Source organism: Bacillus rossius, chromosome 3 (assembly GCF_032445375.1).
Source record: "Bacillus rossius redtenbacheri isolate Brsri chromosome 3, Brsri_v3, whole genome shotgun sequence".
NCBI lineage: Eukaryota > Metazoa > Arthropoda > Insecta > Phasmatodea > Bacillidae > Bacillus > Bacillus rossius.
The window spans coordinates 41,680,595-41,696,669 of record NC_086332.1 but is presented as its reverse complement, the minus strand read 5'-3'; the positions used below and the strand labels follow the sequence as shown (position 1 = coordinate 41,696,669).

Here is a 16,075-nt window from a genome sequence, read left to right as displayed (position 1 = left end):
GATTCCAACCAGTGACCCACCTTCACTTCTTCACGTCCAGCCTTCTTCCTCGGAGCCCCGAGGCGACTCGTAGCTCTCGTCCCCCATGACTAGTTCACGACTGACGACTGCATTGTGCGACTCCAAGACGTGTTGAGAGTGCTCTGGACCTGCGCTCTATTGAGTGCCGCCCAGATACCCTTTGCAATTTGGATTTGGAGTATCCGATCCGTGGGACCTTTATCTCCTGCCTAGAGGATATATGGATGAAATTGTGTACCTGCTAAATTGTTTGGCTTTTTGCCTTATTGTTTCTGTGACTTAATTTGGTTTAGCCACCGACCTACCACACTGTGTAGGTGGTTGGCTAGTGGTGGAACCATACTAAAGATAAAACTAAGGACCAAGTTTAAGATTTTTTTTTTAATTTGAGGTGAAAATTCTTTGGACGCGATGGGGGTAAAATTTCAAGGCCAAATTTTAATGCAACGTTTTCGTTAAACATTGTTGTTGTTTTTTTCTCCTAAATTTACTAAAACTAAATGTTTTTGGGAGGGTCAGGGTTTTTTTTTGGGGGGGGGGGACCTAGGTGTGTCTCAGGCCGAAACCTATACGCCTGGGATAAACCATGCATCGTGTTTTAGGAGCGGATTGGCCAGCCATAGCAGCAATAGATGCCATGACTAACTCCCCTCACTCTTAAATCTAGGCTAAACTACTAGTTAAGTTGGGTCCAGGTAAAACATACATAGACACCGGGAAAACCCTGGGCACAGTCATGTGGGGAGCAAGTTTGCATGCATTAAGTGTAGGAAAATACAGGAGACAGATGGTCTGGATGAAGAGTTGGACAAAGTAGAGAAGAGTCTACTATGCGGGGGTTTGGGTACTTGGACTCGTGGTCCATTTTGCTTTTTATCAGGACTGGAATTTGAAACCAGGGACGCGAACGCCCCTGGTGTGAGTGGCTGTACCGGGCCACTCACTCAGCTGCCAGACAGCACCTAAACTAGGGAGGAAAAGATTAATACAACTTACACACTAAACATACGTCTACATAAGCAAAACATGGCCTTATAGAGGACCTGTCAACGTATTAAAATTTCCGGGAACTGCAGGCATTCATATTTACATAAGTTTAGTAAGTCATTACGATCGTGCCACGCAACGGCGCCCTCCGGTAGCAAGCAGCTTGCCACTGGTATAGGTATCGCCAACTTGATAGGTGTGTATTTGTACTGAATGCTAGGGCAGAGGGCTGCATTTTGTAGTACGACGCTCTTTATTGCTACGCATTAGTAGCCTAACTATATATTTAAGTTTTATTAAAATATAAGTTGAAGTTTGATCGCGGAGTAAATTTTCTCACCAGTCCGCAACGACGGAACTGGGGTCCACTCAAAGGAATTTCACGCCGCGCTGTGATTGGCCGAGCGAGCCGGCCAATCACAGCGTGCCTACGGTGGCCTGTGTGCCAAGTTTCAAATCGGAATTTTATATTAACGATGCAAGTACGGGTCGTGATCGCCGAGAGGAAATATACGGATTCACGTTCAATTTACATTCATCGTAGAATTTTTTGTTCAGTCCTAATATAATAGTCCTTTAGGAGTTCGAGTTTAAGCTACCTGTGCTTGGTCCTGACGGGGCAATACACAGGTGCGTTAGTCGCGATACGAATGCACTTTTTACGTATTCTCTGCAACTTTACTGGATGGGATTCATCTGCTGTTGCCCACACTGGTGCCGCTTAAGTTACAGTTGGTTTATTTAACAGTGCTACCTAGTCGCCTACTCATGACCGGATATAGTGTCATTACTCGTGCAAAAGCTGTCTTTAGTTTCGCGTCTGAGGCCGCGCTATAGTAGTTTTCGGTCCATGTGAACACCTGGGTATTTAACTACGGTTTTATGCGTAATTTACTGAATAAATAGAGTTATTCGCGGCCTATTTTCTAGTGGCTTGGGGTGTTACCGCGTAAATACTATGGTTTAGAATTTGGTAGGATTTAATTTAATTCGCCATTTTGTACACCATTGATCTAGTGAATTTAATGCAGTTTGTAGTATTTCTGCTGCAAGATTTAAACTGCACGACCTACTGAACAGTGCCAAACTGTACTAAGCAATGATTGGGGTTAGACATGTCGTGGTTAAATATATTAAATAAAACAGGCTCTAAAATACTGCCTTGCGTGACACCTGCTTTGATTATTTTTACAACAGACTGTGCCCCTTCAATACGAGACTAATAGTTTCATATAGCAATCGGGGAAGCCTGCTTGATAGTTTATACATGTTGCTGTTCCCAGTCGCAGCTCAAAACTAAAGGGACATCATATCCGGTTATGGACAACATAAAAAAAAATTAGAAATATCTTCACCTGATTGGTCTTCTAATCCAAGACACTTTACTCCCCATTAATTTTATTTAATTTTTTTTTAATTTGGTAATATTCATGACTTATGTGCCAACCCCTTATAACTTTTATATTGATATGCATTTATTTAATTCGGCACTTTTATTTACTTTTGGCACATTTCTGAGACAAATTTAGACGACACAAATTTTCACCCTTATCCTACCCCTGGACTCGAAACCAGAACACCTCGCATCGAAAGCTGACAAACAACTTCACTACTTGAGGCCCTGAACCTCGATTATAGTTTCACGAATTTGTTTTCGAGCAATGTTTTAAATACTGCTATATCATGGTTTCAATGTGCCTGACATGAAAGCCGACCCTCAAAACGCATGCTTGTAACACCGTCCGCCTCTGCGCAGCGACACAGCGTAGCGACAGCTGCAGCTGCTTGTAAAGCGAAACCGCTTGTGTTGATAGCACATTTCCGCGCGGAGCGGCGTGTCGGAGACACCGGCAGCTGTGTGGGGTCTCCGTGGAACACACAACTACTGTCTCCGTGCAGGTTTTATCCGGGGCCGCCAGGTGATCCGTCTGAACAATAAGTGCTGGCAGTGGCGTAGCCAGGATTTGTGTATGGGGGGTGTTAAGAAGCATGCCCCCCCCCCTCCCCCGTATTAAAGCGGGTGGTCCGGTGGCCCTCCCCCGGGAAAATTTTGATTTTAAGGTGTAAAATAGTGCTATTTTAGCAGTTTTCGGTACTTAAATTTAAATATTGTAATGGTAATTTTTTTTATTAATTTTTAATATGAAATTTGTTTGAGCGATGATTAAGAAATTTAATTAAAGATTTGGTGCTAAGGGATGGGGGGTTTAATCCCTAACCCCCCCCCCCCCCCTGGCTACGCCCCTGAGTGCTGGTGCTTCTAGAGCGGTGTCGCCTCTAAGCGTAAGACTGCATAACTGGCGCGCAGTCTTCTCGTCGTGCATATAGGACATCTATGGAATTTTGAACGGTAACCTTAACATTAGATGGCGGAGAAATGAAAAAAATAAAATGTAATGCAAAGGCCCTTGGGTGCTTTCAATAATATTTACCGGGCGTTTCAGGTCTAAAATTTTATTCTGTTAACACGCGTTTTCACTCTTCTTAAAATACAATTTAAAAAAACTATAGACGGAAACTGAACTACCCATCCGCCCTCAGAATATTCTGAAATGCTTTTCGTAAACACCACTCGGATGTCTTGAGCAATTTTCCAAACCGAGTGGTTTCTTCTGAAGCTCTGCAACACCGTATGCGTGCCCGGGTAGGCGGGGGCCTTCAGAAAAAGACTGAACCTTTCTTAAGTTTCGCGCGAGCAAGAGAGAGATGGGTGAAATAGTCGATCGTCAGTATCAGATCGGATCCGTCTTCTCCTGATAAGATTGTAGGATCAATTTCAGGTCAACAAAGCTTGGCAAAAAACGAAGGAAAGAAAAGAGCACAGAACGCAACACGTTATTTGAATTATTCTTTCACTGGGAAATGCTTATTTCAATTAATTCCATGGACAAAAATAAAAAAAAACATTTCTGGCTAACACAAGAATCCCTAGAAAAACCTTCGTCTGCGCTCCGCTGTTCTATCGCTTGGCTGTCCGGATTATTTGTTTAGTTTCATTCCTGTGTTGTTCAAGGTTTCTTTTTCTGTATTTAATGTTCTTGTCGCGACTCTCTCGTCGTTGTCAGCCCAGTGTATTCGTCTGTGCTGTAATATTTTCTAACTATATTAAATCAACGAAATTCTTTGTACTGTCTAGGCGCATGTAATATTTGACATCAGCTATTGGCTTCTTAATGTGTTTATGTAAGTATTCTATATATTATAACCAGTGTTTACCAGCAGAAAGGTATCCGGCGTATATCATTGAAATTATTTTATATTAAATTAACATTTTTCTCACGAAATAAAAATACGGGTGCAAGTTAAAAAATTTCCCCAAGCCAACAACTTGAAAACGTACAATTGCAAGAAAAAGTTCCCTTCGTAGGACAGCGCTTATCGATACAAGCCACATTAACTGGTCAAAAAAAAAATTCTGGAAATAAAGTGATGTAGAAAATTGTATTTATCCGAACATACAATGATCGTTTTGGTATTGATGCGTAATTTTCACGTTTATAGTTATGCCACGAAAACTTTTACAGTCATTGCATTTTTATGATGAGTTGTGGCGTTGGAAAATTTAACTTTTAGCAATAGGGGTAAGGGCCCGTCAAAATTATTTTACCCGGAACCTTAGTTTCTCCCCATTGCCTTGCATGTGGCTGTTGGGGGAAAAAAAAAAACATCTGGAATATATAAATCGTAAGTCCCTTCTTGCTGGCCACACACGTATGGATGTTAGTGAAAAACACAGTAAAGAGTAGTGTTTACACCCTCTCGTGAAGTTTCCCAATTGTAACTTAGCTCTTTTGAATCTAAAGTGCAGAATTACGGTTCACGCTGAGTGCTAAATCAGCGTGTACGACCACAGAAGACGCCGCTGTTTTATTCATTCAAATGTATTGTAGTATTTTATGTTACAGATTAATAAAAAAAAATTCAAGCTAGAAACTTCAACCTAGAGTTCTACGTTGCATGGTCATGCACTGAAAAGCTTACCTTGAGTAGCCCGCCTAGTCAGGGGTGTACTTGTGTTAGTGAGACAGGATGATAAGTGCGACGCTCGCTGGTGCTTCTAGCGAAGTGTCGCCTCTAAGAGCAAGGCTGTGGACTGGCGCCTGGTCTTCTCGTCGTGCATAGGTAAACTACGAAATTTGAGCGGTGACCATAACATCATATGGAAGAGAAATAAAGTTAAATGTGTCTTGCAAGTCCCTCAAGTGCTTTCAAGATTCGGTACTACTGGGTGTTTCGTGCCTAAAAAGTATTCCGTATACAAGCGTTTCACACCTTTCACTCTCCTAAAAATTAAGTTTGATAACGAAATACGTAAACAAATACTCAACCGCCCTCGGCGTATTATTGAATGCTTTTCGTAAACAGACGTCACTCGGTTATCGGGGTAGTTTTCAAATCGCGTGGTTTCTCCTGGAGTTCTGCGCACCGTACGTTATGTCCGCGTAAGCGGCCCTTGAGATAAATGTAACGTTGTGTAGCAATATTTCAGAGGTCTCAGGACAACTTGGTTACCGACTAGCGGTTCGCGAGTCGCGTCAGCTTGAGCCCCGTCACCGATAGAACCATGGTGCGACCGCTCCACTTCATCACGAGCACGCCAGGCCGCCGCAACCCCATGTGAGGTTGAATATACCACGCCATTTCTTATTTGATAAATTATTTCATATTATCCGCTCTGTTAGCGCACAGTTCGTGACTAATGACTACCTCATCACGAGCACGCCAGGCCACCGCAACCCCATATGAAGTGATCACCACGCCATAACTTATTTGATAAATTATTACATATTATCCGCTCTGTTAGCGCACAGTTCGTGACTAATGACTACTTCATCACGAGCACGCCAGGCCACCGCAGCCCAATATGAGGTTGAATACACCACGCAATAACTTATTTAATAAATTATTACATATTATCCACTCTGTAAGCGCACAGTTCGTGACTAATGACTACATCATCACGAGCACGCCAGGCCACCGCAGCCCCGTATGAGGTAGAATACACCACGCAATAACTTATTTAATAAATTATTACATATTATCCACTCTGTTAGCGCACAGTTCGTGACTAATGACTACCTCATCACGAGCACGCCAGGCCACCGCAGCCCAATATGAGGTTGAATACACCACGCAATAACTTATTTAATAAATTATTACATATTATCCACTCTGTTAGCGCACAGTTCGTGACTAATGACTACTTCATCACGAGCACGCCAGGCCACCGCAGCCCAATATGAGGTTGAATACACCACGCAATAACTTATTTAATATATTATTACATATTATCCACTCTGTTAGCGCACAGTTCGTGACTAATGACTACATCATCACGAGCACGCCAGGCCACCGCAGCCCCATATGAGGTGATCACCACGCAATAACTTATTTAATAAATTATTACACTTTAGCCACTCTTTTAGCGCACAGTTCGTGACTAATGACTACCTCATCACAAGCACTCCAGGCCACTGTAACCCCATTTGAGGTGATCACACCACAACATATTTTATAAATTATTAAATTTTTAACCATTTGGTTGGCGCCCGGTTCGTGACTAATAAGCGAAAAGTAAAACCTTTAGTATCACCACCTGTGAAGTGACCTATTTAGGCTTGTTTTAGGACCTTTAGCCTATAATCCATTATTTTATTTTGTTAGAATGCAAGGGCATAGTTACTTTTTATTACACAGTTTTTCAGCACATTAACAAACCACGCTCTCCCAAGCTTGGCGTAGTAATGATTTATGTAGGCTTATACAGGGGCGTAGCCAGGGGGGGGGGTTAGGGGTTCAACCCCCCCCCCCTTCCCTTAGTACTAAATCTTTAATTAATTTCTTATTCATCACTCAAACACAATTCATATTGAAATTAATAAAAATTTTACAATTACAATATTTAAATTTAAGAACCGAAAACTGCTAAATAGCACTATTTTACACCTTAAAATCCAAATTTTCCCGGGGGAGGACCCCCGGACACCCCGCTTTAATACGGGGGGATGGAGGTGCCACGCTTCTTAACACCCCCCATACACAAATCCTGGCTACGTCACTGGGCTTATGCAAACAAAATTTGTCAAAAACAATTTATATATATTAATATTATGAACAGTGTGTATGAGTTTTATTTGCATGTTTGTTTATAAGAAGTAAACTTATAAACTATAGGACAGATTTCAAAATAAGGTTATTTTATGAAGCTACATGATGCCAAACGAATAAAAAAAGAATATATCAGTATATAGGTAATAGCCCACTAGCTAGGTTTAAAGAGTCCATAAGCATTTCGTTATTATTTAATTTTTAATGTTATAATAAAAAATAATCTAAGATATTGGTTTTTTCCTACATTAAATTACTATGCTACTGCAAACATAAATTATTCATACATTGAGCTGATTTTATAATGCTCTAGCAGTTGCAATGTCTCTTATATCTGGAATTAAATCAATTAATTCAGAGTGTTCTAGTGATATTTTACACAAGCATTTCAAAATAGCTTTCTAGGCCTACGAGTTCTGTTTAACGATAAGTTAATAAAATCTCACTTAGAAAGGCGCCAGTTTTATTGAATTTTTTTATATTTCTTGGTGGATTTTGAAAATACTTTTAAGCTAAGCATTTGCAATTTAATTCGTTTATGAATATGAATTAAATATTACCCACATCTATTGACGGTCTTGTGTCAATAACCAAAACAAGTTTGATTGTAAAATTGATAGGGCTAACTAATATATAAATTTCTACAACCTAAGACTGTTTAAAATATTTAGATCCATGAATGAGCTTAGTAACAATTTTGAAAGTTCACTTGTACCTATATGTGTTATGACCTGTCATTCGTGGAACATACGCCTAATTAATATAAATTATTTGAATTAGCCCCTGTCGTACCAAATATTTATTATGTGTAGTGATATCATAATCTTGAAAAATACAAATTAACTGTCTATATTTTTTTTGTTCATTGCGTAAAAGAAAGAAGAAACAAATTAAACTTTGGCTAACGTACGAAAAATATAAATATAACTTCTGTTATCACATTAAAATGGTATTTTAATTCATTTTGCTTTGCGTAGTTAAAAACATTAATTAGACGAGAAGAGTAGACAATCTTCACAATATGACAAACGTAATCGAAGATTTTTGGAATGTAAAAGTTACGAATAAGACTTAAATAAATTTGAAAAATTGTAAAAGTAAAAAATAGATGATAATTTAAAAAAGTAAACGAAGTGTTACAAACAACTGCAAAATTAAATTTCAATACAAATTATTTTGGTTTCTTGAGAATGATTGTTATTTCAGAAATTTGTAAGAGTTAAAATGAGTTTTGTCGTGAGTGTAAAGTGAATGTATGCTAATTCTAGCTTTGCAACAGGAAAGCGCGCGTCGCCATTTTGCGTACAATTGCGTGCCACAGACGAAGTGCAGCGGTGCCGCAGTAGGTTCAGGAGTGAGTGGCACCTTCGTTTGTTTAATTTGTCAGTCGTAGCTGCAGCCGAGAGTCTACTGACAGGTGAGTTCAAATCAAATGCATTAAGTTATACCGCAATTTTGTGTCATGGAAAATATTAAACAACGAATATGAATTATTATCAAGCTATAATATCAGAGCTACGTGCTGTTAGAAAATTCAAGCAAGTTGTGAAAAATACGCGTATTAAAGAAACTCAACTTAGTTCACTTAAATTACTTAGTTCACTGAAATTGATATAACTACTGTACTTAGAAACAATTAAATGTTTTTTAATTAGTATTTTTGTTGCAAATGAAAATTATTTACAACAATATACAGTGAGTGTTGCTAGTATATGAATATATATATATATATATATATATATATATATATATATATATATATATATACTAATTTGCCCATGGAAAGCTTATAAGTAGGTACAACTCAAAAAAAATCGGGCCAGTAACTTCATTCTTAACAATAGGAAATCAACTTTTAACTTTTTATGAAATACGTTCAGGCATTGTTTTGTCAAATAATTATTAATGTGATATTTTCACATATTTTATACCTTTCAATACTGAACAATGAAGAGATACGGACTTTTCCAACATAGCAATGTTACCGTATAATGTAACCTGACTACAAAATGTCTAACAAGTTTTGTTTTCATGTTAGCAACTTACTGATACTTCATAAGCGCATAGCCAGGACAAAATGGCGAGGTCGGTGACATTCTGAGATGGGTGTGGCTTGACTGGGGGAGTCAGAATGTTTCATAAATCAACCCCACCCCTTTATAATCCACCCCCAATCGCAGGACATACAGATTGGTGTTTATTTCTCTTTGGATTATTTGTATGCTATTCTCTTTCCTGATAGATTGTCACAACCCCAAACATTTATAAAGGGGTGTAGGGGTGTGTGTCCATGTTTGATTTAGTTCCTACAGGTACAAAACATAACCAGAAACAAATAAAATAACTGTAAATCCCGACAACGCCATTTGATTGACTTATATTGTACCACCTAGTCTGTCTAACAATGGACAAAGGTTTAAAAACGGAAAACTTGAACCGAGGGTGAAAATTCGCTAAAATTCTAAAGTCACGACTTTATAGTAAATAAAATAATAAAAATCAGAATTTTTTTTTATTTTGGAACTTTAATAGACGTTCCTCTATTTACCCTGAAATAACAAATCCTAAATTTCCTACTGGTTTCTGAGAAATTACCGTTTATAGGTTGCATTACGTAGTCTGTGCAGTGACTCGGTTGGCGCCATAAGTACGTGTATATTTTGTATTTGATTTGTGACGCAGTGGAAGTTAAGTTAAAAGTTAAAACAATACGTGAGTCCCTACTGTGCATCCAAACCCAGGCGTCAACTCTTGATGGGTGCTATCGCACGTAACAGGTCGGCGCTCCGTGCCTGAATATTGCCCCATATATATATATATATATATATATATATATATATATATATATATATATATATATATATTATATATATATATAATGGTTGACGATTAGGGACTCAAGTATCTTTTTTTTAATATGCTTTCCACTGAATCACAAAATCTAAATACAAAATGTACACGTTCTTATACACGGATCAGCAAAGCAAATAAAGCATAAAATGGCGGCGGCCACGTCAATGGACAGACTTTGTAATGCAACATTTTAATCGGTAATATCTCAGAAACAAGTAGGAATTTATAAATACTGTTTTCAGATTAAAACAAGAAACGTCTGTAGTAATTGTATTATTTTTCGGAATTTTACTGAAAATTCTTTTGGAAAATGTTAAGAATGTTAGATATGTAGGTATCTAATTTCTTTGTAAAAAATTGTTTTAATATTTTGAAAATTGCCAATAAAGCCAACTTTAAACCACGATATTAAAACATAACTCTAAATGTATGAAAAAATTACACGTTAAATTTATTGAATGAAAATTCGTAGCATATTTTTTTCAAGTTACAATTACCGTGACTGCAGTTAATTAAATATGCAGTCATAATTTAAAAAAAAAACATGACTTAAGACTTATTTTTAATGTATATTGAAATGGTACTACTTTTACAACTAATATTATTTCCTGTTTATATCCAAGAAGTTTACAAACTAAATATTATGTAGGTATATTAGTAGTAATATGTTCTTGTATTTAGCCATTGACAGTCGACTCCATCACAGGAAATAGGCATAGCACATTAAAAAAAATTCAGCAATATGAGCGGAAAAAGTAATGTTTTTATTATTAATAATGAAAAACACGCACGAAGTGTATTTTAAGACACTTAAGAGTTTCATCTAAGCTCAGAAAACATTTTACTGGTGGTAAATAATAATTTACATAATTATTAGCAAGTGCGACTAAGGAATCACATAACAATAAATTATGCGCCCTCATCTTACTCGTGATGTTACTCATTTAATTAAAAACCCCTATCCTACTGCTGGCAATAATGCAGATGTTTAATGCATTGTGCGTGTCAATATTCATGACAGTGAGGAGTACCATTGAATATATATAATGTATAGAAGTCGCGAGCCCAGGTTAAATTTTCTGTCCGGTTTCGCAGAAGAATTGTTGTAGTTCCAAGCTCCGCCGCTGCGATCGCTTCAATCGCTGGGTATCGACAGCGCACGCCCCTAGCGGTCTTAGGGCGTACTAGGTTAACCAGCCAGTCACCCTCCCATATACGGGAAGCTGGTATCAGCACCGTTCGGCGACCTTGACGATAAGTATTCCTTACCACTGCCTTTGAGAGCCACGAAACCCCGGGAGAAGACAGTTACTGGGATCACTGTATCGAGGGATTGTGTACCCTAGTAACGTGAAAATTAGCTCCTAAGAACTTTGTATCAGGCCTTCAGTCCGTGTTGAGTTTTAAAATATGATTTAATTTAAAAGTTAAATACCTACTTATTTTAACTTTATTTCGCATTGATAATTTTATAATTTCAGACATGCTGAAGGGTAATAAATGTGCGTACACGGGTTGTCAGAATACGAGGATCGGTTCACAAGGCACATCAATGTTCCGTTTTCCAGTGAAAAATAATGACAGGGAAGTTGTGAATTATAACTTGCCAATTTTGTTTTACATTATTTATCAGTTATATACTGTGTAAAAAAAAAGTTGACGCAAGTATGCGAGGAAAGTCCTAATTATTTAATATGAATTAGTAAAGAATTATTTTCTATTATATTTAAAATATCCACGTTTTAATTACTTTAAAAAACTAATTATATTACAGCAACCACATATTTTTAATTTCATTATTTTGACTAAAACCGAGTGAACGCTAGTTAATTTTCGATGTAAATTTTAATAAACGCAAAGTTTTAGCCAATTATTACCCACGTCGTCTGTCATAAAATGCATTTGTTTGGCAAGCGTTTCAACAAAATTTTAAGATAGATAGCAAAATGTGCTTAATAAATAACTAAACAATTAATTATTTGTGAGTAGATAGACTGCAGCTGCATTAGTATTTTTTTGTTTATTACTTTACAATATTAAGATGTTAGTAGCTTAATGATCGCTGTCAAAAAACGTCATGTGAAAAATTTTGCGTTTATTTACCAGAGAACATACTTTTTAAGTGGATTAGTGTAAGAAAAACCTAAGTTCGAACTTTTGTTTTATACAAAAATAAAAACAAAAACGTGGTAAACATTGGTCCACACAACCACCTCCGTACTTTTTTTAAGTAGATAAAACTGTTTAAAATACTTTGGATTCTACCGTTATTACTTAAGTTATGAACAATTTAAATTCAAAAATATTTTATTATGTATCCAGAAAAAAAATTCACCTGGAAGACACTTATATTGAGATTCTAAAAATTAGGTACGCATTTAAACACGAGGTGTTATAGACTTTTAGCCCAGTCAAAGTATATTTTGCGCTCAAATTCAATCCGATGTTTATGATTTTGTGTTTCAATTGTTCAGTGGTCTGCACGGAACGTCACATCAACAGTCATGATAAATAGGAAATGATAATGTAATTGACATATTTTGGGCAAATAGAGGAATCAGTACCTCTTATCGGCTATATGACTGTGTAGTAAGAATCCACCATTAAGAACAAAGTCAGGGTTCTCCAAGTCCAAATTCTCCCTCGTCACATAAAACATGTACAGGGTTGCTTTCTTGGTTTTGCGTATCCCAGCTTCGTCAAAGAGAGCTAAATGAAATGGAGCCAACTCATACTGCATATACATGATCAAGTCATCCTATTTTTCTTCACTTATCGTTATCCTCTGGAAAACTAACAAATGATAAATGAGCTATTACAATTGAATGTAATAGTGTAGCTAATATTCGCCCGAGGGAGAGCTTGATCTTTTCGTGACAATGCTTGATTAGAATTTTTCCAACATTATTCTGTATTGATTGCTCGCCAATTACTATAGCATTGAAAAAGGTAACTGTGGCATCCCCTACTAGTCCATTTGCTATATAGATGATTTGTTGTGTTCCAGGAAATGGTGGGTGATTATTTAGCTAAGCAGAGATCTTATATTAATCTGTTGCATCCCTACTTCTTCGATATTGTCAGAAATCTAGTCGTTCAAAGATATAAAATGAGTAGCGCATAACTCTTCAATGATGAGCAGATGCAAATGCAGTCATACCCAAGGTCCACTCGCTCAAGAACTTGTCAGTGAATCCTCGTCCTCGTGTGAGGCTTCCAACAATTTTCATGTTACGCATTTAAGTCTGTTCTGTGGTCTGTCTGACCAAACGCTATCAGTTCTTTTCTTTGAGAAGTAACCCTGGCATGTAAAAATGTTTAATTCTGGGGTCATCATGGACTCTAGCTTAAACATGTTTTGTAAAGTCAAGTGACAGCATTTGGCATACAAGAGGCACGGTTCACAAATATATAGGTCAGTTGCTATAGGAAAAAGGTTTGAGATAAATAAAAAAACTCATTTTTTAAGTGAAACTATCTCAAACAATATTATAGAAATGAAAAAGTGAAAATAATTTTTATAGGATTTTTAATACTCTTTCATTTTTTTATTAAAACCTTTTTTCTTTTAAGGTTACTCATTTACGAGATATTTTTTTAAAAATAAAAAACAAATGCCTTTTTTTATAATCCTTTCTAGTTTCTGACTACCTCACTTCCTATTCATCATGACTTTTGATTTTAATTCCCCTGGACACTACTGAATACGTGCAAAGTGTAACAAAAATATCGGATTTAATTCGAGTACAAGCGAAATGTTAGCATATTTTGACTCGGCTATTTATTCCCTCATTAGAACTATTGCTAGTTTGAAAGCTTTCAACAAACGTTTCTGACAAATAATCTCAGTCCTGACATATGACAGTTGATTATTCCTCTGCGTTTTACACGATCATATTTTTACATATTTCACAGATGATGAAACAAACACGTACATTTTCTAACGAGTCATTGATTTATAAACTTTCCTCTATACGTGTCAGTGATCGCACGTGTGTAAATCGTTTGCTAAAGCTCGACAATGAAATATTTTACATTAGTTAATGTTGTAAAAATAGTACTTACTAATGAGATTATTTTACTTAACGTATAAAACGTATACGTAACGAATACCTAGGGACAATAACACAATAGTTTTGTTAAATGTCATTAGATGGCATTGTGCATGTTTCGTATCGTTAAGAATGTACGGAAGTAAAAGTTAAAAAAATGTATACGCAATGGAAGAGTTTTATATACTGATATTTAGAATGAAATAATTCTTTGAAATTTATATTTTACTCTGTTTTATTTATTTTTAAGTTGTTAAGTGATCTTTAAATTTATTATGCATATACATATAATATAAGGTAAATACAGCTGTGGTACATGGGAACTTGCACGATTACAATTTCGCTCAAAATTACTGGGCCTCATTTAGCCACAGTTTGTTTCACTTAAGATGGCTTTAGATTACATTTATTGCAACGGATTAAGTCTTTGGCCGCTGAATATTTTACTGTAAAATAAACAAAAGTTATTAATACATGATTAGCTAGTCTTGCACTACATGAATATGTGTTAGTTTTGTTTATTGCTTCACAAATTCTTAATGCTTCATATAATTCATATGTCAAAGTCACAAATTTCGTTGTACGAACTGTCAAAAATGTCACCTACTATGGTAGGATGATTATGTGGCTTTTTTTACATTGAAAGTTTTTGTGCATGTAAATAAACTCTTCAAACAACTCTAGAACACAGAGAACTGTTTTTCGCTAGAGTTTTATACACCAACTTAACTCAAAGTTACTGGGCCCTCATTATTTGTAAATTATAAAGATGATAAAATAGTACGTATAATCATTTGTTTGTGGTATTTTTATTTTACTTCCACCCATTTTTAATTTTTTTTTTATTTGACTTGAAACGCAATTTAATGCACTGTGTTTTATAATGCTCCTGAAGGAGAATTTACAAACCAACTTTACTTCTGAAAAGTATAGGTAGTAAATATTTTTAAAATTTTGTATAAACTGTTTTTTAGATCTAGCCATGTTAATAAAATATTAATTTATCACTGCAAAATAATATTCACTGCACGTATGCGAACATAAATATTATGTATGTACATGTTTACTGTTTAGTTATTTCTTTAACATACAATATTTTTCCCCGATAAAAACGAGTTTCTTGTGTTAGAGCTTACTAAAGTTTTTATTAATGCATGACTAAGTTCGTGCACAGATTTACACTGATCAGCTATTTATATAACAGTGTCTGGTATTTTATAATTTCCTCTTTGCATACATTTGGTTGAATTTATATTAAAGTGGATTCTATGAGGTACTTTAATTAATTTGGCGAATAAAATATTTATTTTATTTCCAATTGGACCGATTTTTATTCAAATACAATATTTATTACACCATCTGGAATCCAACACCAATGAAGTACTGATATATGTGGCTCTTTTTAAATAATTGTGTAATATTTCAAGAAATATTTTTTTGCTTTCGGTTCTTTAAACAAAATACATTTGTGTTCAATATATTTACGTATCGTTTTGACGAGCATAACCTTCCGCCTTGTCAATGCGCTGGCCCTCCACACAGCAACGGAAACAAAATACAAAAGATAGAGAGAGAGAGAGAGAGAGAGAGAGAGAGAGAGAAAGAGAGAGAGAGAGAGAGAGATAATACGCGCGCGACCTTGAGACAAGCGATACTATAGCGCTCTAGCGTGGGAGACACTAACCACGAGTGCCTTCTTTTCGAAAGCAGAGCTGTCTGGCGGGGGAGCTTGCAACTACCTCAGTTTTGATTCCAAAACTGGCAGAATAAATCGTATCCCCTCGCGACTTCTATAAGTTATATATATTCAATGGGAGTACTAAGGTGCGTGCCCATGGACTCAACGTGAGTTATGTTAAACAGGCCAATATTATCTTGAATTTTCCGAGATGTTCAAATGCGAAATATGTTATTTTATGTTCCGTATATTAATATTTTTAGTTTTAATAAGTAACTTGTGTCAAACAAGATTCAATAACACTTTCGTTTTAGGTCACAATTTTTACGCCGCCTGGAGAATACTGTACAATATCATTACATGTATGTCCAGAATA

General features: G+C 36.3%; 1 protein-coding gene across 5 annotated transcripts in view; it reads right to left on the bottom strand.

Moving 5' to 3' along the window:
* The window catches only part of LOC134530566 (dnaJ protein homolog 1-like), a 108,565-nt gene that overhangs the window by 15,395 nt on the left and 77,095 nt on the right, over window positions 1–16,075 (bottom strand). The window lies entirely within an intron of this gene.